The sequence below is a fragment of the Zea mays genome, chromosome 1 (assembly GCF_902167145.1).
Source record: "Zea mays cultivar B73 chromosome 1, Zm-B73-REFERENCE-NAM-5.0, whole genome shotgun sequence".
Classification (NCBI taxonomy): domain Eukaryota; kingdom Viridiplantae; phylum Streptophyta; class Magnoliopsida; order Poales; family Poaceae; genus Zea; species Zea mays.
The window spans coordinates 288,977,036-289,001,678 of NC_050096.1; the positions used below are offsets into that span (position 1 = coordinate 288,977,036).

At 43.0% G+C, this 24,643-nt stretch overlaps 1 non-coding gene across 1 annotated transcript; it reads left to right on the plus strand.

Annotated features, from left to right (window-relative positions):
• Positions 1-228: 228 nt before the first annotated feature.
• Positions 229-425, plus strand: LOC111590786 (U2 spliceosomal RNA). Its single transcript, XR_004855819.1, has one exon. It is a non-coding gene; the product is annotated as a U2 spliceosomal RNA (small nuclear RNA).
• The last annotated feature ends 24,218 nt before the right edge of the window (positions 426-24,643 follow it).

Here is a 24,643-nt window from a genome sequence, read left to right on the forward strand (position 1 = left end):
CTGTGTCCAGCCAGCTGCGGTGGAAACGGAGTCCAGAACTTGGAGCGAGAGAGACTCTGCTGACCGGGCCAGCATGGACGTATTGGTAGCCCAGAAAGCCCACGCAACCAGATAGAGGTCTTAATGCCCTTTCTTTGTGGTGCTTTAGTTTAGTCCCACCTCGACGGCTTTCAGCGGGAGGGAGCAGAGAAGGCTTATAAAAGAAGATCTCAATCAAATTAACAATTCATACCTTTCTCGGCCTTTTGGCTAAGATCAAGTGTAGTATCTGTTCTTATCAGTTTAATATCTGATTTGTGGGCCATGTGTCCACTTCGATATTAAATTATTTTTTTGTGGGGAAGGGTCCACTACAATGGCTTGCCATTGGGTCCCTTATGTGTCGCTCTAGTGTTGCACTATTGCTTGAGCCTGGCGCACCCCAACCAAATCAAAAAAAAATATTGTTAACAAAGTGCTAAATTATCAATTTGTTAGATTAGATCTATTGTATGGTTACTCTTATCCACCACCTCCTCCTTTCATTCTGTCTAGAAAACGTGGTTTACCGTTCTTTAAACAAGTTCATGGTATAATATGTTTTCTATATAGACATAAGGTAAATAAATATTTTTTAGCGTGTTCAATCGACAAAGATATGTATTAATTGTCGCATGCCCAACATCTGCGCCTATGTTCACTACCGAGGCAACCGTCAGATGCGTGTCAACACGAGATTGAACAGACTTCGCAGGTTGGGGCACACGTTATCTCCCTCCCTAACACCTTCCCTCCATACTCACTCGTCTCCCTCCCTCCATACTCGCTACTTTCGAGGCATCTCGTGGAATAAGTATGTCTCACATGTCATCCAACTTCATATGATTCACATAGGCAAAACCAAGTTACACATAACAGATCCAATCCGCATTATATTTTTAGGGAATCTTGAGTTTAAACAAGGGACAACAACAACAATTATTGTGATAATATATATAGCTTTGGGCTTCCAATAGCTAGGTGAAAGACCTAACCTGATGCTGTCATCCGGTGCAACCACACCACCTCAAGCGACCCAGGCCCTAGGCGTCTATAAAAGTATCCCAGACCTTGGGGATTAGTGTTTCAATTTCTAGCGGCGGTTGTGATCGCATGAGGCATGAGCGGCGACGAGCGGAGGTTGACGATGATGTCCTGAAGTGCGAGGCGCGAGCCGCGAGCATCACGTGAGACGCGAGGGGCGACCAGAGGTGCGACATCGACGAGTAGGGGGCGACGTCGACGAGCGGTAGGCTACGTCGGTGACCATTGCTCGAGACGCGAGCGCCACGACGACCGCGATCGCCTGATGCGTGAGCGAGGGTGGCAGTCGATCTCTTGTGATACGATCGACGGTGGTGGTGACGACCGCCCTAGGCACGAGCAGCGGCGGCGATGGAGACCACCCATGACGGCGCCTCGTGGTGCATGCAGCGGAAGGCCGCCGGCGTCGAGATGCACTTGGCGCGATTCGTCCAGTTCTCGGCGGCCACCGTCAAGCGTCTGGTGCACGACAAGTTGTCGTCGATGATGGAGGCTCTGAGCGAGCGAGGGCTAGGGGCGCTGCGGTGGTGGACCTGTAGGGACATGCTGCTCCGCTTCACGTTCGACATCATCCGCGAGCGACGACAGATCCTAGAGGCGCGCGTGGCGTCGACGGCTCCCCAAGATGCGAGCGATGGTCATGTTTTTATGATATTTTGTATACATAATTATGCCAACATCAAAAGGTTTTTACGACATATATTTCAGTTCATGGCATCACTTCCATCTATTGTCTGTTTATGATATTTATATTCACATTTTACAAAAACGATTTATTGATTTTATTCATTATCTTGTTACTTAATCCCGTATGTATTGGGTTCCTACCATTTACAAAATATGTATAAGATATTTACGACATACACATTTACGCAACGTAATAGAAATTTAGAAAAAAGGTAACTGCTCTAAGAAATGAGGTCATTTGCCACGATTCCATAAAACTCGCGTATGCCAATCTATTTCCTTTCAACACACATTCTTGTCATCCTAAATCCTAAATTTGTACGCATGCAGCAAAAGCAGATTTTTTACATGGTGTACCACACTGCATTAATATCTATAACGTGTAGCATGATTAGTATCAGTATATATCATAATCTGGTTCTAACGAGTCTAGGTTCATGACTGTTATAGAGATCCTATTTTTATGGACGAAATAAAGTATTTAAATCATATTTTTTTGGTTTCCATGCATGCTAATCATTTGCTTTCAACGCATATTCTTGTCATCCTAAATTTGTGCGTATACAACAGGAAATAGATTTTTTACGCGGTGTACCATACTGCATAAATATCTACACTGTGTAGCATAATTAGTATCAGTATATGTCATAAACTGGTTCGACCGAGCCTATCTGCATTGCTGTTGTAGAGAACTTATATTTATGGGGGGAAAGACATTTAAAGCAGATTTTTTTCCATGAACGACAATCCATTTTCTCTCAACCCACATTCTTGTCATCCTAAATTTGTGCACATACAGCAGGAAACTATGTTTTACGCAGCGTACCGTATTGCATAAACCATGTAGCAAAATTAGTATTAGTATATATTGTAAAATGTTTCTAATGAGCATAGCTGCATGGTTGTTATAGAGATCCTATATTTATAGATGGAATAAATCATTCAAATCATTTTTTGTTTCCATGCATGTCAATTCATTTCATAAATTTGTGCGCCTTCCAAAATTTTCGCGTGTGCAAATTGAAAAAATGCGCATGCAGGGGCGCGTGAGGGTGGAGGCGGTCGGGTTAGAGGAGATGTTTGACCTGGTGCATGGAGGGAGGACCCACCAGACCACATGCACCTGGTTGTTAGGTGCGGTCCAGGGTGTGGTTGGGGCTTCCTGTAACTATTGGAAGCCCTGGGCTCCGAATATATATAGTTGATGGCCCTGTTTGGAACTGCTTTAGCTTCACAAAATTTGGTGAAGTTGTCAAAGCGGGTCATTAGGAGCTTTAGAAAATTGTAAACCTGAAGTTGCAAATTTTAGAAGACATTGAGATAAGTCATTTTTTGTTTAGATTAAAAATATTTTTAAACCTTTAAATTTGTATTATATACTATAGCTTTATGTTGAAGCTAGAATCTAGAGCAGTGCCAAATACCCCCTATGTATTAGGAGCTCTGGGCTTGAAATAACTAAAAGAATCTCCAACCAATCGAGCAAATCCGGCTCAACCCAACCCAGTCCAAGCTTTTGGTCACGCTGACTGAAACTACCCATGAAACCATGGTGAAAAAACCAACCACCCCTAAAATTGTCCCAACTAGTGTTTACCCTGTGTGTCACTGTGCCGAGATCCATGGAGGAATGGCCCCTATCCCCAAGCCTAGATTCAAGGCATCACCTCCTTCCTCGCTCCTACGGCACCCAGAGGCGGAGACACCCTATGGCGGCCGGTCCCGGCTGAGATCACGAGATGGTTCCGCGCGGGCTCGCGTGTCTCTCATGCCGCTAGGCCATAGCAGATCTTGTGCAAGGTCACTGAAAGGGAAATGTGCCCTTGGACCATTTCTATTTATTTTGGTCATTTAAAGCTCAACACATTACTATGGACAAACATCTCCTTGTATGAGCATGAGCACATGTGGTTGTAAAGCAAATTGAGAGATATAAGAAAAAACACCTTTGGGCTTGAAAGTGAGCACATTAGTAGGGACAATATGAAGTCGAGCCAAAAGGAGCAAAAGAAAGTTGGCACAAAAAGAAACAAGTTGGGCTGAAATGGGCAGCACCGGATGGTCCCGTGCCACCCACCGAATAGTTCAGGGTGCATCAGAATGTATGATGATTGTCCAACCAAACATGCCACTCTCGGGCTCAGCCAGGTTTCATCGACTAAAAATCACCGGAGAGTCTGCGCGAAGCACCGAACAGTCCGGTGTGAAGACAACCAACGACTATTTGCCACGTCAGCCACAACCAAGGGTCAGATGGTGCACCGGATAGTCTGGTGCCCACCTGAAACGGGAAGTGACCAATCAGAAATCTATTGACCGTTGCACTGTGTAGTGTTTGGTACGCCACCGGACAGTCCTGTGCACCCGTAGACAGGGAAGGTTGGGAGTTTCCAAATGAAGCTCCAACGGCTCCTAGGTCCCTTGGGGCTATAAAAGGACCTCCATGCATACTTTGAGCACACTACAACTCCAAAACTCTGCTACTATTGTTTTTGATTTGTTGGAGAGAGATTTGAGCGCGTTCTTGAGATGTGACTCTGTCGTTTTGATTCGTGCACTCTCTTCTTTGCTTGTGTGTGTTGTTGTTGCATTGTGCTCTTGTGTGCTTATCTACTCCCCTCCTTACTCCAGATTTGATTGTAATCATTTGTGTAAAGCTTGAGGGACTCCAATCTGTGGAGAATCATGACAAAGGGATATTGATATAAGGAAGACAACTGTGGCACTCAAGTTTGATCTTTGGATCACTTGAGAGGGGTTGAGTGCAACCCTTGACCAAAGGAGGTCACCACAACATGGAGTAGGCATTGGCCAAACCATGGTAAAAATCGCTATGTCTCTTGTCCATTTTACTTATTGCGACTGTTGTCTTCTTGAGCTATCATACTCAGTTGCAATATTGCTCCTAAGTTTAATAGTCATCTTAAAGGAGCAATGAAGTGAAGAGTTCTCCTTCCTTTCTATTCTCATCCTAACATGGTTTTAGTTCTCACTAAGGGTTGATTTGGTCACAAGGGGATCACGGGGGGATTGGAGGGGATTGAGGGGGAAATTCGCCCCTCAATCCTCTCCACACCCCCCCCCCCGTGATCCCTAGACACCAAATCAGTCCTAACACTTTGTATTAGGGGTGGGCACTTTTTTACCATAAATTGGAAAATCGAAGGTTCGGTCTACTTTGTATAAACCAACTTTGTGTTGTTTAGAGTTAATTTCGTAGGATCACCTATTCACTCCCCCTCTAGCTGCTCTCAGTCGCTTCCTCGCTCCTGTCCCCTAAGAGCAAGGAAGACCGAGCGGAGAAGGTAGCGGGCCGGGGGTCTGCGAAGAGGTGGTCGCACTCGCGGGGACCATGTGCACGAGGAGCAGGTGGTGCGGGAGGTGGGCAACGACCGTTACCTCAGCGTCCGCCTCCAACCACGCCGCTAACACATCCAGTAAGCCCTGGAGGAAGCCATGGGATGGATGGTTGTGTGATACGAGGATTGAAACAAGGGCATAAAGGTAAGCACATCTATTAGTATTGAATCTGTAACATTATCTTAGATGTCTGGCTTTGGCAAGGTCGGGGAAAGAATAGGGTAGTATGGGGGGCAACCGGCATCAATGAAGGTGGATATTGTTGAGGAATCTAGGATATATTTTCCCCTAAAAACCTGGACAAACCTTGGAGCAACTACATAATGTATATAAGTAAGATATATGCACCATATTTTGCGTCAGCTATAACTCAGATTTGGGTAGTTTGTGAGCCCCAACGCGATTCGACAGCTCACCTTGCGACGGAGGTTGCCCAGGGCATGCCCCATATAGATTGGTATTCATCTGATGGTCCCACATCTTTTAAACAATAGAAATTACTTCATCTGTTAATCATTATATCTCCCAAAGCTTCCTTGATGCTCTTTTTGCATGGTCCAGGGTAGCCCGCATTTCAGTCATTGTCGGTCTCTAGTATTTTAGCCTAACAGGATATGTACCATTTTTCTTGGTCGTCATGAATTCTTAAATTCTTCCATATCCGTAGATAAATCTGGTTATCTTCTTTGCTTTAGCAATGCAGCCACTAAACTCATTCATCTTCCCAATAACCTCCAGCATGAGATCCAAGTAGTGGGTAGCATAAGGTGTCCAAATAAGGTAGGAAACTTTTCAATTAGCATCAAACCTACTAGGGTTGAGATTTGGGTGGGCTCACATATTATCTTTTTTTTATTACAGCTAAAGCGTTACTAAAAGTAGATGTTTACATACCTTAAAAGATATATAAGATAGTTAGGTGCCCGTATGTTGCAACGTCATACAAAAATATTCGATAAAATGTAAATGCACAACGATTACATAAAAATGAACAACATATATTATCGACCTCAATATTTTAGAAACTTTTTTTATCACAATCAATACAGAACTAAATTGACACAAATCAAATTATATTACAATGCGAATATAAAAAAACAAAATCTAAGAAGTACAAAATCTAAGAAGTGAGTAAATGCCCGTACGTTGTGATAGCTACTAGCTCCCGCTTTTGTCCCTCGGTCCGCTTAGCGCTTAGTTGGAAGCATGCACTAAAACCAAAGTGATCAAAGAAAAGCATAGCTATAGAAGATGGCACCAGATTTCGAACATTCAGACTTCACAAAAATATTGAACTTAAGCAGCAGGAGACATGACTTAGAGTGAACTATGCCTACTCCCAACCTTGTTTATGTGGAAGCATGCAGATTAGTTCAAAAAAGGCAGGAGGAAACAAATTATAAATTACCATCTTATGTCCAAGTGAATAGAAACAAAGAGGGTGTCTCTATCCAAGTGAACAGAAATAAATTAGCAATCGTCATAGATTAGTCTAAGTGAACAGAAACAAAGAGGGATGCTACTATCCTAGTGAACATAAATAATAGTAACAATCGTCACATTAGTTTAGAAAAAGACAAGTCTCATACCTCGCTCAAGAAGGATGTCAATGATTAGAGAGAGAGTTGTCAGAGAGCGAAAAGGTGCCCACCCCTCCTCGCCCTTCGCGTTCAGCAAGCTTGAGAGCCCTAAAACAAAGTTATCAAAGCAAACAGGACATTATTGTCGCGAAACACAGCTCATCAGGTGACACTAATCAGATCACTGTATATGGTACACATAAGTTAATAAAATTCAAAAAACAATAGTAGTGTCAATAACAATAAAGTTATTTAATGAGGCTAAATATCATTACCTGATGCCCGACCTAAGTTGCTTTGAGCCTCGTAGTAATCTATAGCCTCATGGTATTATAATACTGAAATTTACACATCTACCCAGTTACACTGAAATTTACATTGACGAGTTTCCAATAACAATAAACCTGTAAGCTGAAACTTCTGAGTTCTTACATCATCCTCAATCTACAATTGCACCCTGAAAACATGAAACGTTAGTAAAGGGACCTCATACTCGACTTTAATGTGCTAGAAGGCACCATCACCAAACAGGGTCAAAGTGAATTCCATTAATTGCACATAAGTTACATCAACGAACAATGATGTGCCTATTTACAAGGAATTCAGGCATTGCAACAGCATATGAAGTCGAAAACTAATGAATAAAGCAGTTGACTAGTGATTTAAGATAATGCAAAGTTTACTCCAAGGCTCTAGGCCAGACTGCTTGTCTTTCTTTTATTTTCAAGGTTACAAAAAATATCTATAGCTAGATAGTTAATCTAGCCCTAGACGATGGGAATCTAAAGTCCATGTGCTAGCAAGAAGACAGTCCGATTCTAGCCAGCAAGAAAGAAATCCTCAACTGGATTGTCAACACATGTAGAGATGGCAATGGGGATTTCCCCGTCGGGGGTTATCTTCCCATACCCGTCCCTGCGGGGTAAGAAAATCCCCGTCCCCATTAGCTTCGACGGGGGAGAAATTTCCCCATCCTCGTCCCCGCTCGGGGATTTTTTCCCCACTGTAACACCCCTGGTGTTACTGCAACTAAAACTTGAGCATAACATCATAAGCTTTGGCATTGCATATGTTTGACACACCTAGAGTGCATTTACTAGGTAAAAATTTCAAACAAGTTGTATTGTTATAACACTTTGCAAATAGAACCCTGAGTAAGAAGCTTAACCCTAAATAGGGATTAAAGGGGTAAAACATAACCCAAATTGAGAAAAACTAAAAGCCCTAGGGGAATAGTCATAAAATGTTCCCAAAAATAAAGTTGAATCACATTTATACCCCTGGGATACCAGAAACCCTAATTGGAACCCTGGAAAACCCTAAAACCAAACCCTAGGGACCTATGTGCAAAATTTGTCCACTTTTGGACTAAAGTGCAAAAACCAAGTCAAATAAGTATTTTAAGTCAATTGGGTCACTCATATGTGGATTTACAAGCCAAACCCTGAGTTTTGGACCTAATTGCAAAATAGACCTCAATTGAGTTCTATCCTAAATCTAAAAAACAATGTTATGGGCTTAACTTTTGAGCTTTGTAACTTTTTAATTCTAGAGTTTTTGCCCTAGGTCACCACATCAAAATTATAGCCCAATTATAGGAGAACAACTTTGCTTAAGAGTGTGAGCATAGTTGTTAAGAAAATACTGGAGATAATTGAGCCTAAAGTTGGACTGTCAGACTGCTTGAAATCTGAAATTCAGATTTACAGTGGGATGACATGAACTTAGGGCTTGATTTTAAGCAAGATCCAGTGACTTTTTGTGGGAGCACATTGTAGCAAAGTTATAGATGGATTGTAATTCTACAACTTTGCTGCAGATCATTGGTTCTGTTGCCATGAAAATTTGTGAGAAAATCGAGCCTAAACTATGGCTGTCATGTTGACTGAATGTTGCAGCCCATGGTACAGTGACTGTTGAGGATATATCGCCAACACCAGAAAAGATCTCACCGCCGGTGGCTCCACGCCGTGATTCGTGTCGTCGTCGCCACGATTGGTGCTCAGATGGTGTGGATAGCGCTCGGGGTCCTAGAAATATCACCGTCGTGGATAACTCCGGTCACTAAACAAGTCTGACCACCGTACCAAGTTGCCACAGCCGTCGCGGATAACTACGCCGGTGATCACCATCGTCCGACCTTGTGCCGCGTGTCCAAACCTCGCCACCGCATCGCCGTGACTCCCTCTAACTTCCCGTAGACCACCGGAGTTACTGCCACGACACTGAACACGTATTCACCGCACTCACGTTCTTCTTCACCTCCGGCCGCCGTGTGTCTCGTCCAAATTCGTGACCAGCGCTCGCGATGTGTATAAATTGACCCACCACGAGCTCCGTAGGGTAGTCAAGAACCCAGCCCCCAAGAATCGTCCTCAGTCGATCGCCAGTGAGTCCCAATTTCGAACTTTCCCCAAATCAATTCTCTGCCACCCGAAACCCAACCTCACCGCGGTCAGCCTTATTCTGGTCAGTTCATCTCCTTATCTCCCTCGTTTAAGCTTTCCATTAAGTCTATGATGCTTACCGACCCACCCAATCGAGCTAGGAGCCCTTTGGTCGCCGGGAACGCGACTGTCTTGCCGCGATGTTCACGGCTGCCGTGGCCTATTAGTTAGTCATTGGTGAAATTAGGTTAGGGGAAATGATCTGGGGTGGTTCAATTCCATGCCCACTGCTCGGGAGCGCCGGTCATGGCCCCGCTCGGCCGGTCTACGCGCTCGCCGGAGCTATGTCGTGCCCCTCGCCGTCGGGGACTTGGCGCGATAAAGGAATAGAACCTCAAGGACCTTAATGCAAAGTGTCAGTGACTGTGTTAAACAGTGGAAGGACCCATACCCAGTTAGTGAAAACACCGAGGGCTTTTCCGCAAAGTCGCCAGGGCGCGGGCGCGCGCGCGCTTTTCCCTGGTACTGGGTCGGCTGGGCTAGAATCAGCCCAACACTATTCAAACTTTTTCCTTTTCTTTTTCAACAGAGCTTTGGAAATTTGTTAAAAATTGTAGAAAAATCCTAAAATTGTGAAACCAATTTTCCTAGACTTCTTATTTTCCCTAGACGTTAATAAAAATAGTTTTATGATTTTTAGAGGAAATAAGGAATTTTAAGGCATTTAAAGTAGTTTAAAGTAGTAGTTCTGGATTTTTAGAAAATAGATAATAATCCCAAAATTTCTCAAACTTTTTACATAAGCTCTATACATTATTTAGAGGCCTTGGGTAGAATTTGGGTTGATTTGGACCTTGTTTGATAACTAGAACCCAAAACCCCCCTGCCCTTTGAACTCCTTTACTGACTCCGGAAACCCTAAGTTCACGGAGTTCCGTGAAGGAAAGTTGTATTCAAGACTTAGATAATAAATCTTTATTATCTTTGCACTCTCATGAGCATTACATGGCATTCATTCTTGTATATATACCTATATGGTTATATTTAGAAAACGAAGAAGAGATTGAAGTGACCGAAGAGAAGACACCACCACCTTCGGATTCTCAGGCCGGGAATTGTTTCTACTTCGATATCTGCGGGACCGAGCCTGACTCACCTACTAACGAAGGCAAGCCCCGGTGCATTTGCCACCTTCCTTGATGTTTTTAAAATCTTTCTCACTTGCTTGCTGCATTAGGTGATAGGAGTTAAATGCTTAAACAATTCCTGCATTAACTTCCTTGAACTTGATTACCCTCCTTGAAACCCTGTTTTTACAAAAAGGTTTTACTATGCTTAGTATTGCTTTAGAAAAACAAAAGGATTTGTTTTACAAAAGATGATTGGCAAAGTGGGAGGGTGTTTTCAAAAATAAAACTTGATGGTGGATCCATCACGACCGTGATGGATTCAACATCAGAAAAGATGTACCTCTGCCAAGTACCAAGTTTTTGGGTTTAATGAGTAAGCTGAGACCGGGCGGGTGACTTGCACGAGAAGAGAGTCTCGGTGTAGTGTCTCCGTCTGAGTCAATTAAGGACCGTCTCGATGTAGGCTTGCTGACCGAGGACCCTTTAACTGGTCACATGCCTCGTCATGGGTAAGCCTTGCCTCGGGCAGACTAAGGCCAGAATAAGATAACACGAAATGGGCGTGGAGCGGTGGCGAGAGTAGCGTGTACCCTCCGTGGCAAGAGGCTGGACGATGGTGTAGCTGTGCTCTCGGTTTGCGTGAACCTGATCTGGTCTTAAGAACCCCGGTGGCGGGTTGACATATGCAAGGGTTAAGTGCTACATATGTCGTGTGATTGGAGATCCTCAGCTGAGTATAATCGATTCGGATCGCCGTACCTTCGCGGTTATGAAGACTTGGTCACTGCCCTATACGTAGCAATCCACTAAAGATGATGGTTTTGATAAGAAATTGGCTAGTGTAGGTCAAGTGATTGAACTAGGGTAGAAATAACTCTAGTTACAGGTAATTCTACTTAACTTGACAAATAAAATTGGATTTTTAAGGATCCACTTTAGTAAGCATTTCTGCAAAACAGAGTCTTTGATTATTGAAAAGCCTTACCTTGACTCCCTTAAGCCAGCATACCCTTGAGAGTCTTTTCTTTAGTCGGGTAAGACTTATTGAGTAATTCCATACTCAGGGTTTATCCCTCCGTTGTTTTTAGGTGAGGAAGCGACAAATATTTGTTGCTTTTGCTCCAAGGTGGTTCCAAAGGAGGAAAAACAAGAGTGAAGCCGCGGGAGGACTTGGTCCTCCATATAGAACTTTTGTGAAAGAACTTATCAGGAGGAGTTTTTACCTCCCTTGGTATTGTAATAATATTACTATGCACTTCTAGGATAACTCTGATCTGTAATAAGTAACTTGATCTTACTTTTTAAATAAATGTAAGTTATGTAATCGCTTCCGCATTTCTTTGTCTCCGATGTTCTGTAATCTCTGCAAGACGGGTGAAACGTTCCTGGAAAGGTAAGAAGGCAGATACCGAACTTGTCAAGTGATTTAGGAACATCTACAGGGTGTCTGATGTCTGTTGGACAAGGACAACTGTAGGTGGGCCTAATTACTTGGGAGGTTCCGTCACACCCACGGGGTTCCCCGCCCCCGCTTAAAACATGCACTGGACGTATCACGTATGGACCACTAACTCACACCATTACATATACATGCCATCACATTATAAAACAATAATTATAACAAAATATATGTACTAAACTATTTACCCACATGACACTAACACAATTAAATTACATAGTACTTTGTACTTACAACCAATAAAGATCAAAGGATAATAAGCTTGTAAGCATAGTTAATTCATACTAAATTCATATTGTTTGTGTTGCTGACAGATGACTTGTTGTGCACTGGTCACTAAGTACAGACCAAACACATAGGCACACCTCACGCATCAGTCACCACTCATAAGTTCATGCCTAGCCAATAACATATTACAAGTTCATGTCTAGTTATAACAGAACCAAATTGCCAGATGACAGTACTTAAAAGGCATTGCTTGGAGCAATATAGTTGCTCAGTGTCTAACAGAGCAACTATCCAAAAGAACCTCCAAACGTTTCTTAGGTCATATCAGCCAAAGATGATATTGATGCACACATACATCCAGTCTTTAACTCAAACCAGTGCAAGACCCTACATGCAAACAATATCAAAATAGATACAAATTAGCTAGGTTTTTCACAAGAAAAGTAACACGGTTCATAGTCAATATTAACTTTGGAGCATAATACCTTAGTATCATCTTCGATTTATTAAAGATAACTCCAAAAGCTTGTAGTATCTTCATTGCCACCTACACAAGACATTAAAAGAAATATTTTGTAGACCACAAGAGTTTTATAATTTATTGAATTGTGCAATATGCATGAATAGTACAGCATTCTCACATTGAAACTTGTTGCGTAGCCAATCTTGTGAACACATTAAGGCCTCCAAGATATCTGGAGTGAGTCGGCTGCGATGTTCACTAAGAACCCTCCCACTAGTACTGAAAGTTGATTCTCATGCAACTGTACTAACTGGGATTGCAAAGATATCTCATGCTACCTTCCTCAATGTGGGATAGTGTGTACCAGCCACCTTCAAACAATCAATAATCTTAAATTTTTCTGTGCCGATTGGAACCAACTCATCCTCCAAATACCTCTCTAACTCATATTTGAACCTCATTGTCGTTGGCCTTCTACTAGTAACACGTGCACTGATTGTGGACAATACACCTGAATTGAAAAGTGCAGGTGTTGATGACTCTGTGTTATCTTCATCCTCTTCCATTTCATACTCCTTCATCAACTCATATATAGACTCTTTGACCTTGTCAAGTTTCTCTACACAATCCTGACTTGATTCACTGGTAAGAGTTTCAATGAACCCAAGGAGAAAGTCAGTTTTAAACCTAGGATCAAGAATGGTGTCCAATCCCATTGGTCCTTGAATTCCTTTCCAATACTTATAAAACTTCTCAACCATATCATATGACATTTTTTCTATTATGGGATTACCACATACAACCCACTGCCTAATATGCTCTTCCCACCAAGTTGCTTGTGGCAATGTAGACATTGAGCCTTGACATCATCACAGACTTTGACTTTTTTAAATCTTTCCAAACAACAGACGTAGGCTTTCTCTTAGTTCCAAAGTCCACATCCTCTAGTTGAGGCTCATCATCATCTATTTGTATTGGCTCTGAATCATTTATAGACTCTGGTTGCGGTTGTGACAATATTTTCTGTTGGCTGTCACTAAATCTGAAAGTTGAAAAATAAATATAAATTAACATAATGAACAATAATTGAAAATAACATACTTAAAATATGCACAGCAGTGATCAGTTGCATTAGATCATATAAACTTACATGTACAACCATCTCTTGCATTTTAACACAGAATATATATGCACAACATCGCTATTCAACAACAATATACATGTGGATGTATAAATACATAATATAAATGCATACCCATTCCACATATACATGTGCAACCATAAAAATAAGTGAACTGTAATAACAAGATCAAATAAGAGGTTAGCGTGCTTGAAATCAAACCCCAATGATTTTAATAGCTGTGTGCCAGCCACGGTTGACGCGTCTTGTTCTTGAGTAGTCGGAGCAGAAGGCGGTCCTTCAATAGCAAGGCGACTTCTTTTCTTGGCAATGGTCTTTTTCACACGTGGTTTTGGTGGATGACGGGGAGCCTTTGCGTCAGACATCGAGGAATTACCGACACTAGCGCATGGCATGACAGCAGTTTTGGGAGTAGCAGATGACACAATAGGGGTTGCGTCTGCTGCATCACTGGTAGCATGTGGTAGCCAGTTCTTGTTCAAGGTGTCCCTTTGTGAGTATCACCGGTGGGTTAGCATTAGTCACTCAACAATTAAGCCATGGTCCATGGAAGACCACAATCATATAAGATTATATAGGTAGATCCAAAGTAAATATGGAGTGGGAACTATGTTCTCAGTTCTCACCTTCCTATGTCGCCTGAACTTTGAGGCGGTGAGGAGGAAGTCATGGTGCTTACAACAATGGGCGGTGGCTGGAGCTAGGCATGGATCTACGGCGGCCACAACCGCTAAATTAGATGGAATACATGGATCAATAAATAAACACAATAGCATGGTTTTTCTAGTACGATCCTATGAGGGATCAATAAATATGATAGCACTCTCATTATCACATAGAAGAGGAACCTTGGTTAATTTGTAACCATAGTCTCTAAGGGTTTGCCTCATCCAAAGCAATTGCGCGCAACAATGGCCTGCGGCAATATACTCGGCTTCGGCGGTTGAAAGAGCTACGGAATTTTGCTTCTTTGAAGCCCAAGACACCAAGGATCTTCCTAAGAACTGGCAAGTCCCCGATGTGCTCTTTCTATTGATTTTACACCCTGCCCAATCGGCATCCGAATAACCAATTAAATCAAAAGTGGATCTCCTAGGATACCAAAAGCCCAAACTTAGGAGTATAAACTAAATATCTCAAGATTCGTTTTACGGCCGTAAGGTGAGCTTCCTTAGGGTCGGCTTGGAATATTGCACACATGCATACGGAAAGCATAATATCTGGTCGAGATGCACATAAATAGAGTAAAGAGCCTATCATCGACCGGTATACCTTTTGATCGACAGATTTACCTCCTTCGTCGAGGTCGAGATGCCCATTGGTTCCCATGGGTGTCTTGATGGGTTTGGCATCCTTCATCCCAAACTTGCTTAGAATATCTTGAGTATACTTCATTTGGGTTAGGAAGGTGCCTTCTTGGAGTTGCTTCACTTGAAATCCTAAGAAATACTTCAACTCCCCCATCATAGACATCTCGAATTTTTGTGTCATGATCCTACTAAATTCTTCACATGTAGACTCGTTAGTAGACCCAAATATAATATCATCAACATAAATTTGGCATACAAACAAGTCACTTTCAAGAGTTTTAGTGAAGAGTGTAGGATCGGCCTTTCTGACTTTGAATTCATTATTGATAAGGAAATCTCTAAGGCATTCATACCATGCTCTTGGGTATTGCTTGAGCCCATAAAGCGCCTTAGAGAGTTTATACACATGGTTAGGGTACTCACTATCTTCAAAGCCGGGAGGTTGCTCAACATAGACTTCTTCCTTGATTGGTCCATTGAGGAAGGCACTCCTCACGTCCATTTGATAAAGCTTGAAGCCATGGTAAGTAGCATAGGCCAATAATATACGAATTGACTCAAGCCTAGCTACGGGTGCATAGGTTTCACCGAAATCCAAACCTTCGACTTGGGAGTATCCCTTGGCCATAAGTCGAGCTTTGTTCCTTGTCACCACACCATGCTCGTCTTGCTTGTTGCGGAAGACCCATTTGGTTCCTACAACATTTTGATTAGGATGTGGAACTAAATGCCATACCTCATTCCTAGTGAAGTTGTTGAGCTCCTCTTGCATCGCCACCACCCAATCCGAATCTTGGAGTGCTTCCTCTACCCTGTGTGGCTCAATAGAGGAAACAAAAGAGTAATGCTCACAAAAATGTGCAACACGAGATCTAGTAGTTACCCCTTTATGAATGTCGCCGAGGATGGTGTCGACGGGGTGATCTCGTTGGATTGCTTGGTGGACTCTTGGGTGTGGCGGCCTTGGTTCTTCATCCTCCTTGTCTTGATCATTTGCATCTCCCCCTTCATCGTTGTCGTCATCTTGAGGTGGCTCATCTCTTTGATCTTCTCCTTCATCAATTTGAGCCTCATCCTCATTTTGAGTTGGTGGAGATGCTTGCATGGAGGAGGATGGTTGATCTTGTTCATTTGGAGGCTCTTCAGATTCCTTAGGACACACATCCCCAATGGACATGTTCCTTAGCGCGATGCATGGAGCCTCTTCATTACCTATCTCATCAAGATCAACTTGCTCTACTTGAGAGCCGTTAGTCTCGTCAAACACAACATCACATGAAACTTCAACTTGTCCAGAGGACTTGTTAAAGACTCTATATGCCCTTGTGTTTGAATCATATCCTAGTAAAAAGGCTTCTACAGTCTTAGGAGCAAATTTAGATTTTCTACCTCTTTTAACAAGAATAAAACATTTGCTACCAAAGACTCTAAAATATGAAATATTGGGCTTTTAACCGGTTAGGAGTTCGTATGATGTCTTCTTGAGGATTCGGTGTAGATATAACCGGTTGATGGCGTAGCAGGCGGTGTTGACTGCCTCGGCCCAAAACAGATCCGAAGTCTTGTACTCATCAAGCATGGTTCTTGCCATGTCCAATAGAGTTCTATTCTTCCTCTCCACTACACCATTTTGCTGTGGCGTGTAGGGAGAAGAGAACTCATGCTTGATGCCCTCCTCCTCAAGGAAGCCTTCAATTTGAGAGTTCTTGAACTCCGTCCCGTTGCCGCTTCTAATTTTCTTGATCCTTAAGCCGAACTCGTTTTGAGCCCGTCTCAAGAATCCCTTTAAGGTCTCTTGGGTATGAGATTTTTCCTGCAAAAAGAACACCCAAGTGAAGCAAGAATAATCATCCACAATAACTAGACAGTACTTACTCCCGCCGATGCTTATGTAAGCTATTGGGCCGAATAAATCCATGTGTAGGAGTTCCAGTGGCCTGTCGGTCGTCATGATGTTCTTGTGTGGATGATGGGCACCAACTTGCTTCCCTGCTTGGCATGCACTACAAATCCTGTCTTTCTCAAAATTAACATTTGTTAATCCTAAAATGTGCTCTCACTTTAGAAGCTTATGAAGATTCTTCATCCCAACATGTGCTAGTCGGCGATGCCAGAGCCACCCCATGTTAGTCTTAGCAATTAAGCAAGTGTCGAGTTCAGCTCTATCAAAATCTACCAAGTATAGCTGACCCTCTAACACTCCCTCAAATGCTATTGAATCATCACTTCTTCTAAAGACAGTGACACCTACATCAGTGAATAGACAGTTGTAGCCCATTTGACATAATTGAGATACAGAGAGCAAGTTGTATTCTAAAGAATCTACAAGAAAAACATTGGAAATAGAATGGTCAGGAGATATAGCAATTTTACCCAATCCTTTGACCAAACCTTGATTTCCATCCCCGAATGTGATAGCTCGTTGGGGATCTTGGTTTTTCTCGTAGGAGAACATTTTCTTCTCCCCTGTCATGTGGTTTGTGCACCCGCTGTCGATTATCCAACTTGAGCCCCCGGATGCATAAACCTACAAAACATGTTTAGTTCTTGACTTTAGGTACCCAAATGGTTTTGGGTCCTTTAGCATTAGACACAAGAACTTTGGGTACCCAAACACAAGTCTTTGACCCCTTGTGCTTGCCCCCAACATATTTGGCAACTACCTTGCCGGATTTGTTAGTTAACACATATGATGCATCAAAAGTTTTAAATGAAATGTCATGATCATTTGATGCACTAGGAGTTTTCTTCTTAGGCAACTTAGCACGGGTTGGTTGCCTACAACTAGATGTCTCACCCTTGTATATAAAAGCATGATTAGGGCCAGAGTGAGACTTCCTAGAATGAATTCTCCTAATTTTGCTCTCAGGATAACCGGCAGGGTTATAGGTGTACATTTGGGCCGGGCCTGATGGGCCGGCTCGAAGCACGAAAAAAAAGCACGGCCCAGGCACGGCAGAGCCCGAAATAATTTAGTGCCGGGTCGGCACGGCCCGTTATATCGGGCCGGGTTTGGGCCGAGGTCACGGCCCATGGGCAGGCACGAGCACGGCCCGTTTAAGGCAGGCACGAAAAGGCCCATATAGAGGCACGAAAAGGCCCATATATTTATCAAAACACACTTCATTCCACACTTTCATATACTTGATAAAAAAACACAAAGCTAGAGATAATGCTAGTTAGATGTTTTTTTTTTATCTTTGAATTTGAGTGTGTGATGTAATTTTACTTTTGTTATGAACATTAGACAATAAACTGAACTTACGAACTTTGTATAGAGCTGATTATACTCTTTTTCTTCTAACAAAATGATTTATAAACGAGGTAGTCATTGCATAGATGTGGTAACTTTAATACAAATATTAAGTTTAATTTTGTTCAAATTTATTTGTCTTATCTTTTATTTGTTTTATTATTTTTTTGAATTTAGGGCTCTAATGTGAATTTCGGGCCAAAAACTGAATTTCGGGCCAAAATTTGAATTTCGGGCCCTAATGTGAATTTCGGGCAAAAAATTGAATTTCGGGCTTTTATAATTTCGGGCCGCCCGAAATAAGCCCGGCACGTTTAAGCAATTACGGGTCGGGCCGTGGGCCGAGGGCGAGGCCCATGGGCCGGCCCGGCACGGCCCGAAATTCAAACGGACCGGGCCGGCCCGAAATTCAAACAATACGGGCCTTTTCGGGCTTGGGCCGGGCCGGGCCGGGCGGCCCGAATGTACATCTATAGGCAGGGTACAAAATGTATCCCTCGTTATCTTGAGGCATGGGAGCCTTGCCCTTAACAAAATTAGACAATTTCTTAGAAGGGGCATTAAGTTTGACATTGTCCCCCTTTTGGAAGCCAATGCCATACTTGATGCCAGGGCGTCTCCCACTATTAAGCATACTACGAGCAAATTTAAATTTTTCATTTTCAAGTTCATGCTCGACAATTTTAGCATCTAATTTTGCTATATGATCATTTTGTTGTTTAATTAAAGCCATGTGATCATGAATAGCATTAATATCAACATCTCTACATCTAGTACAAATAGAAGTATGTTCAACAGTAGATGTAGAGGGTTTGCAAGATTTCAATTCTACAACCTTAGCATGTAATATGTCATTTTTACTTCTAAGGTCGGAAATGGTAGCATTGCAAACATCAAAATCTTTAGCCTTAGCAAGCAATTTTTCATTTTCATCTCTAAGGCTAGCAAGAGAAATGTTCGATTCTTCAAACATAGCAAGTAAATCATCATTATCATTTCTAAGATTTGGAATTGAAACATTACAAGCAATGGAATCAACCTTAGCTAACAGATTAGCATTCTCATTTCTAAGGTTGTCTATAGTCTCATGGCAAGTGCTTAGTTCACTAGATAATTTTTCACATTTTTCAACTTCTAGAGAATAGGCATTTTTAACTTTAACATGCTTTTTGTTTTCCTTGATTAGGAAGTCTTCTTGGGAGTCCAAGAGTTCATCCTTCTCATGGATGGCACTAATTAATTCATTTAATTTCTCTTTTTGTTGCATGTTTAAGTTGGCAAAAAGGGTACACAAATTATCTTCCTCATCACTAGCATTATCATCACTAGAGGACTCATATCTAGTGGAGGATTTGGATTTAACCTTCTTCTTTTTGCCGTCCTTTGCCATGAGGCACTTGTGGCCGACGTTGGGGAAGAGAAGTCCCTTGGTGATGGCGATGTTGGCGGCGTCCTCGTCGTCGGAGGAGTCGCTAGAGCTTTCGTCGGAGTCCCACTCACGACAAACATGGGCATCGCCGCCCTTCTTCTTATAGTACCTCTTCTTCTCCTTTCTTCTCCCCTTCTTGTCGTTGCCCCTATCACTGTCACTAGAAATAGGACATTTTGCTATAAAGTGACCGGGCTTACCACACTTGTAGCAAACCTTCTTGGAGTGGGGCTTGTAATCTTTCCCCCTCCTTTGCTTGAGGATTTGGCGGAAGCTCTTGATGACGAGCGTCATTTCCTCATTGTCGAGCTTGGAGGCGTCGATGGGTGTTCTACTTGGTGTAGACTCCTCCTTCTTTTCTTCCATCGCCTTGAATGCGACGAGTTGAGCTTCGGACGTGGAGAGGCCGTCAAGCTCGTTGATCTTCCTTGATCCCTTGATCATGAATTCAAAGCTCACAAAATTCCCGATCACTTCCTCGGGAGTCATTAGTGTGTATCTAGGATTGCCATGAATTAATTGTACTTGAGTAGGGTTAAGGAAAATAAGTGATCTTAGAATAACCTTAACCACCTCGTGGTCATCCCACTTCTTGCTCCCGAGGTTGCGCACTTGATTCACCAAGGTTTTGAGCCGGTTGTACATGTCTTGTGGCTCCTCCCCTTGGCGAAGACGGAAGCGACCGAGCTCCCCCTCGATCGTTTCCCGCTTGGTGATCTTGGTGAGTTCATCACCCTCATGCGCGGTCTTGAGCACGTCCCAAACTTCCTTGGCGCTCTTCAATCCTTGCACCTTGTTGTACTCCTCCCTACTTAAGGAGGCGAGGAGTATGGTTGTGGCTTGGGAGTTGAAGTGCTCGATTTGGGCCACCTCGTCCTCATCATAATCCTCATCCCCTACAGATGGTACTTGTGCTCCAAACTCAACATCATTCCATATACTTTTGTGGAGTGAGGTTAGATGAAATTTCATTAAATCACTCCACCTAGCATAATCTTCACCGTCAAAGGTTGGCGGTTTGCCTAATGGAACGGAAAGTAATGGAGTATGTCTAGAAGTGCGAGGGTAATGTAAGGGGATCTTACTAAACTTCTTGCGCTCATGGCGCTTAGAAGTTACGGAGGGCGCGTCGGAGCCGGAGGTGGAAGGTGATGAAGTGTCGGTCTCGTAGTAGACCACCTTCCTCATCTTCTTTATCTTGTCGCCACTCCGATGCGACTTGCGGGAAGAAGCTTTCTTCTCCATCCCCATTCCCTTTTTGCGGGACTCTTCCGATGAAGCCTTCCCGTGGCTTATAGTGGGCTTTTCGCCGGTCTCCATCTCCTTCTTTGAAGCGCCCCAATCCTCTGGGACTCAAATGTGATACAATTACTAGTCCCAGGAGGCTAGTAAACACATTTATACATCAGATGATTACAGATCTGCTTAAACGACAAACCTATAAAGGTGGCGAACAACTTTAAGAGTTGGTCCACAACTCGGGACATATCATCAGAGTGGGGCTGAAGCAGCCCGATATACGCAGCGAAGCAAATCAGCGGTCCAACAGCCACAGGCAAGGTTGGGAACAGGCGTAACTCTTACCCGATCTCCTTTTTCTGAAAAAAAATAAATAAGCAAGGGTGAGTACAAACGTACTCAGCAGCCCACCTTCACTCGCGGAATGGGGAAATCAGATATAATGCATGGAATATGTGGAGCTCAGGATATTTTGCAGAAACAGCAATATTTTATGCAGAGTTGTTTTGAAAAAAACATTTTGTATTTTTGCAAAGCGCATCCTCTCCAAAAGGAGCAGGAAGTTTTTCAGTATTATAACAAAATCCCCTGGACTAAACCATCCAGGTATCTCAGCAGTTCCCACTGGTTTTCATTTTCAAAAATAGCTACTGGACTTCCCGTCCACCATAGCTCATGGCTCAACCGCCGAACCTTTTAAAAACCACTTTTCTCAAAACCATCTCTTTTTTTGGAAAACAAAACATTAATTGCCATACCATACCAGACTAGTCCATTCCTGTGGACACAGACTATTCGAATAGGTTTTCAAACTCTGCGCAGAGGTGTACACTTTACCCACTAGTCCGGCTCTGCGATCTCATGATCAATGAGATCCGAATCCGAATCTCTTTCTTCCCTTGCACGTCCTAACCTTAACGGTTATCCGGAAGGAGTCAGGCCACCACCATGTCCAAACCGGACAAAACTTTCCCCCTCCTTATCCTCCTGATGCTCCCCAGCCTTCATAACCCTGGGGTTGGACCGTATGAGTTCAGATTGAGTGACTGCCCACACAGTCTCGAGTGGTTGTACTTATCATGAGTACAGGTAGTGAAAGATGACAAACCAGTCCTTATACGAGGGGACAATCCTTCTGCTCACTCCTAAACCAGCTGAGCCTTCGCCTTAGGCCCTCCCCTAAACCAGGAAGTCCCTGATCATCCCTACTCAAAGGTGATAAGGGTGAAAACCCATCATCATACACATTTTGAAAATAATTTTCTTTTGAAAACTCACACCTTTCCTCAAATCATTTGTAACAAATATATCAGGGATTGATTGCGGCAAGCGGCTGGGTGACCATAATAACTTGTCTCAAAATCATATCATGCATAAAATAACAGGCTGAGGGTTGTGGTTGAAAAACATAGGTAATTTATGCATCAAAGGGATCCAGTGAGCTTGTCGTGCTTATTCGGCGAAGGGGGAAGGAGAGCTCGCGGAACTGGCTTCTGGCTCCACCGCCTGACGTAGACTTGCAGATCTGGCCTCCACGAGACGACATGAACGCTCCGATAACAGGAGGGTGGACTGGAGGCGAAGCGACACTATGCGTGTAGCCGGCAGAGCGGAGTAACTGAGTGGGTGGGGTGTTTTCCTTGGCTGAGGGTGTTGAGTGTGTGTGGAGAGGGAGAGGGTAGCTGGGTGTATGTGGTGTAGCACAGTGAAGTTCACTATTGGTGAGAATAGTGACGAATGAATCGTATGACTTAGTATGAACAGGAGAGTTATAGGCTGAATATGGGACGAGAGTATTTTGGGAGTTTTCTGGAATATGAACCATGCTTAAGGGATGACATGGTTGGATAGGGAATAGTTTGATAAGAATTTAGAAACGAGAATTATTGGAATCTGAGTTTGGAAGCCTGGTTCGAAGGAATCTCAAGTTAAGCGTGCTCAACTTGGAGAAACCTAGGATGGGTCACCAGATGGGAAGTTCATACTGGAAGGAAAATCACAGTCACCGGAGTTTGTATAATTGGAATATGGGTCTGGCTGGTCTTAGGTGGACTGGACAGCATGATGGATGAGTAGTTGAAATTTAGGGTGATCGGATGATCGATGAATAGTAACGGTGAATAGTAACGGTGAATAGTGATGGTAAATAGTAACGGTAAAATAGTGACGGTAAATAGTGACGGTAAAATAGTCACGGTCAATAGTAACGGTAAAAAGTAACGGTAAATAGTAATGATAAAAAGTAACGGTAAATAGTAACGGTAAAAAGTAACGGTAAATAGTAACGGTAAAAAGTAACTGTAAATAGTAACGGTAAATAGTAACGGTAAAAAGTAACGGTAAAAAGTAACGGTAAATAGTAACGGTAAAAAGTAACGGTAAATAGTAACAGTAAAATAGTGATGGTGAATAGTTCGTATGAACGAACGATGAACGATGAATAGGAACTCTGAACGAATGATGAACGATCTAATGATCGAACGAACGAACGATCGGAATTTTGACAGCATAACGGCAGGAAAAAAGATTATTTGGACGAACGAACGGACGAACGATCGGACGAACGAACCATGAACGATCGGACGAACGAACGATCGAACCATGAACGATCGGACGAACGAACGATCGGAATTTCGGCAGCATAACGGCAGGAAAAAGATTATTTGGACGAACGAACGGACGAACGATCGTACGAACGGGCGAACGAACCATGAACGATCGGACGAACGATCGAACGATCGGACGAACGATCGAACGATCGGACGAACGAACGAACAACTAAGAATAGGGGGACGAATGATCGAAGAATGACCGAACGATCCTTGTGCTAGTGTGTGCTTGTGTGGAACATGGAGTGGGTGTGTGGGGGGGGGAAGAGAGTTGCCATGAAATGGCTTGGGGTGGGATGAGAGGAGGCCCTTGCCCCTCTATTTATAGCCATGGTGGGGGGATTAGGGGGTGGGATGAGAGGATTATTGGGAGGATGAGATGATTAGTGGGAGATTAGCATGGATTTGTCTTGTATGAGTGTAATTAGCTTGTAGAGCTCACCGTATGACACCGGAGGCATACGTATACATATGAGCATGAGGAAAGTTATGAAGAAAATATTTGTAGGGACTTGAAAAATGATTCGGAAGGTATTTCTCAAGAAGAAAATGCTTGGAGATATATCGGTGGAATATTTGGGCAGTATTTCTGGAAACAATTTGAGGGGGATCACTGGGAAAATATTTGTAGGATATTTTGAGGAGGATTTTGGAGAGAATATGGACCACTATATTTTACTTGCTGATATCAACTTGCAAACAAACATCTTGAAACAAAATTTGAAATTCATTTTGAATTTAGAGCAAGTTTGAGAATATTTCAGAATTTGAATTTTTGGGATGCTACAAATCTACCCCCACTTAAAAGGAATCTCGTCCTCGAGATTCGGCTTAGAAGGGTTATGGGTATAGCTTTACTTCAGCTACATATCTTTACTTTGCAGACTCTTCGTGGAGATGGAACTTCAACAAGATCTGGCCTTGAGGAGCATCTGGTTGCTGATTGCAAACGCTGATTCTGGCTACTCAAGATCATCTTCAGACTTCTGGCTTTCGCTTGGCAACTAGCTTATTGAAGAAGCATCGATGCCAACACACAAACCTTTCTCTTGCGAACTCCCACATGGATTTCTTCCTTGATTGGTCTTCTGGTGCTTTATCAACGGAACTTGGGTGACCACTTCTCATCCAAAAACTTATATGCTTTGATGATCTGGTCCTCCACAAGCTTGCTACAGGCCTTCTTCTTTTTCTCCATGGCAGGAACCTTATTGGAACACTACCCCACTTAAAAAGAATGAGGGTAGAACTCTTGAATCTTGGGGATTTGAACTCCTTGAAGTACCTCATAACAAGAGTGTTACGG